At 31.8% G+C, this 3,303-nt stretch overlaps 1 long non-coding RNA gene across 1 annotated transcript; it reads right to left on the bottom strand.

Annotated features, from left to right (window-relative positions):
* Positions 1-323: 323 nt before the first annotated feature.
* LOC146002682 (uncharacterized) lies at positions 324-3,303 on the bottom strand. The gene is made up of 3 exons (XR_014443735.1): positions 3,268-3,303; positions 2,885-2,896; positions 324-359 (listed from the first exon to the last, which is right to left on the bottom strand). It is a non-coding gene; the product is annotated as an uncharacterized LOC146002682 (long non-coding RNA).

The following is a 3,303-nucleotide window of genomic DNA, read 5'->3' as shown; positions in this document are numbered from 1 at the left end:
GTGTAATATAATAGAAATTTACTTACAATATTCAGGATCTGGTATCACATTATTGGTGGAACGCCAAGCATGAAAATTAAAAATAAATTATTTTATAGTGGAAATCTTGTGATAAATTACATTGTTATGAATTGATATTCAGAAGATAATGTCATTTGGAGTTTGCAAGCCATGACTGAGGCATTCTAAATTTGCATAGAATGAATTAGAAAATTATATTAGTTCATCTTATTCTCAATAACAGTTCTAAGATATGGTTATATTGACTGGTTTTCTAGTGTTAAGAAAATATAATGAAATAAGAAGTTTGTTCATACACGTACCATATGCTGATGGTGTATCACGTAAAATTTGAGCAACTGAAACAAAAGTACATAATTTTGTTATTTTGTACATAACACTGATCAATCATTTTTTGAATTAAGTAGATCAAGTAGATCAAGGTTAAAAAAATTCTGAACTAATATTTTTGCATTCACATTCAGGTTTTTAGTTTTGAAACACCTGAGCATGCATTTTTATAACCAAATACATAGAAGCAACTATAATAAATTCAGCATAACATTTCCTGAACACGTAACTTCAAACATTAAGGACGATCATATGAAATAACTAAATTTAACCAAAATACTTCATGGTAGACTTTGACAAGCTATGCTAGATGTATATCATGATTATATACTAATATTATTCCTCTAAACTCTACACAATCATACTATTCCACTTCGTAAATCAAATACCTGAGGAATACCGAATTGGTAGAGGCATGCATATTTCGTTTTTGACGAAAACATGAAATGTGAAATAACACACTGTAATGTAAATTTTTCATGTTTCTGAAATGTGTGAGGTGCATTTTCCTACCCTGTTTTGTCACGAAATGATGCGAAATGAACTACAAAATGCGAAATAGACTCTTAAATACGAATTTAGATTTTATTTACAGACAAGACACTTTCTGAAACAGAATTATCCTGTGAGTTATGCAATTTACGAAAAAATGAACTTAATATTCTGGTAAGGACATAAATATGCTATTAGAAGGGATATGTTTATTTTATGTAATAAAGGCAGTTTTTAAATCAAATTTGGGATTATATTCAAATTTTTAAAACCAAATGTCATTTTATGTACTGCTATAACAGCAAAAATTTATTTTATTTACCGCTTTTGAACCCGAAATTGACTCAGTTTCTGTAAAGAAATTTTGCTCTTTTATTTACCAATTGGTAATGTATTCACTTTCATATGTTATTTCATATGGTATCTTGTGCAATGCTTATAAATTTACTCATTCTATTCCATTTTGTAAACAACCCAGAGAGCACATAAGATAACTGCAAGTTAAATCAACATTCGATTTAACTTGCAGTTAACTTACATGCTATCTGGGAAGTACCTGAGTAATGCACATTTGGTAATGTATTTTATTCAGTATGATCAAGCAGAGAAGAAGAGTTGAAATTTTGATGATATGCCCTGTATTACCATGTACTGCTTTTGTATAAATTGTAATACTTACTTGCAAATAAACTAAACTCGAGCTGTAAGTACAAAATAATAGTAATTTCACACCAAAATGACAAGTGATGGATGTTGTTTGAAAACAGATGCAACCATTCAGATTAAAGTGATGTCACATGATTCCTTATGCCTTCATTTGAGTGGGTTATGAGGGACAGGCCTCTTACATCTCTTGTCATTTCATTGTGAAATTGCTGCAAGTGCATCAGTTTTTTATTTACTGAAATTTATAGAGAAGTGCAACAAATTTTAGGCCAATATCAAGTTTAGTGGATAAATAAAGCTATTAAGTTTTCATGTGACATGAAAGTGATTATTAAATTTCATTTTATGGTCAGAGGTTAGTGGCCTCCCCGATGGCGCAGTGGTACCATCATTGCCTTGTAATCAATGGATCTTGGGTTCGATACCCAGTGGAGGCACATAGTGTTTCAGATTCCAGTTTAAACTGTAGGTCCAGTCCCGATTTGCCTTACTGTGCATAAAGTAGACTTAAAACACCAATTCAATCCATCAATAAATGATCAAAGATTAATTTCCTCTACACTAAGTACTTATGTTGAGTCTGAATCATTGAGCCCACCAGAAAACAGCTGAGATATCTTGTTTCCATGGTGACAGCCACAACTGTTTGTCAAACAAAGGAAGTAACACTGACAAATTGCAATATAATTGTTTAAATGAGTATATTCATATACCGGGTGGCCAGATTTAAAGTTACCAAACTCAGAGCTCCCTGTAGCCTGCTTGAGGCATCGTAGAACTCTGAAATTTGGTAAATCCACTATGCAGACCATGGGGAAGAGGATGGTGATAAAAAATAGTTAAATTTTCCGCCACCAGGTTGAAATGTGGCACTGTACTTCCATGATGGGTTGTAATAATGATGTAAACTGCTCCAATTGGTTATGGATTTGCCTTTACCTTGCAATCTTGCAATAAACGAGAGATTATTTTCTTGCAACTTCCAGCCACTAACAAATGTCTTACTAATTAATAACTCAGCTAGATCACTTAACATGATTATTTGTACAACCCATCATGGAAGTACAGTGCCACATTTCAACCTGGTGGTGGAAAATTGAACTATTTTTTTTATCGCCATCCTCTTCCCCATGGTCTGCATAGTGAATTTACCAAATTTCAGTTCTACTATGACTCAAACAGTCTACAGAGGGGTCTGAGTTGGGTAACTTTAATTCTGGCCACCCGGTAATAAAGAAACCAATGGGAAAGTTTCAGCAAGCTTCATTACATTACATTAATTATACATGAAAAAGTACAGTTGTTTTAAAGTTAATAACTTCCATATTGAGTTACTGTTCCTAACATTTTATGAACAAATAAAAATTATACTTACCCTGTCCATAATCTTCAATGAACCGGAAATAAAATAAATGAAAAATTAATTTTATACATGAATATGTTTTAATGAGGAAATAATCTACTTTTGATCTTTATTTTAATTAGAAAGATTGTGTACTTGTTCAGAAATATTATGCAGATACAGTCACAACAAAACAACAGTCACATTAACTGAGGTTAATGCAGGAGAACTTGAAAGAATTGATAATGGAATTCCACAAGAATAAACAAAATTGCACTGAAACTTCATTATTATTTATTTTGTGCAGCTAATAGTAGTGACAAGAATTGTAATATTTGTGGTTTCCTTGTAATAAATAATATTCACACTGAGATCACCAGTTAAGTAACATATTTTACAGATTCTGAAATCCTTACCTTCTGCAATATTCATTTCAGTAAGAAGCCTGCTAA

The sequence above is a fragment of the Lepisma saccharinum genome, chromosome 18, assembly GCF_977018435.1.
Source record: "Lepisma saccharinum chromosome 18, izLepSacc3.1, whole genome shotgun sequence".
Taxonomy (NCBI): Eukaryota; Metazoa; Arthropoda; class Insecta; order Zygentoma; family Lepismatidae; genus Lepisma; species Lepisma saccharinum.
This window is presented reverse-complemented; position numbering and strand designations above follow the sequence as displayed.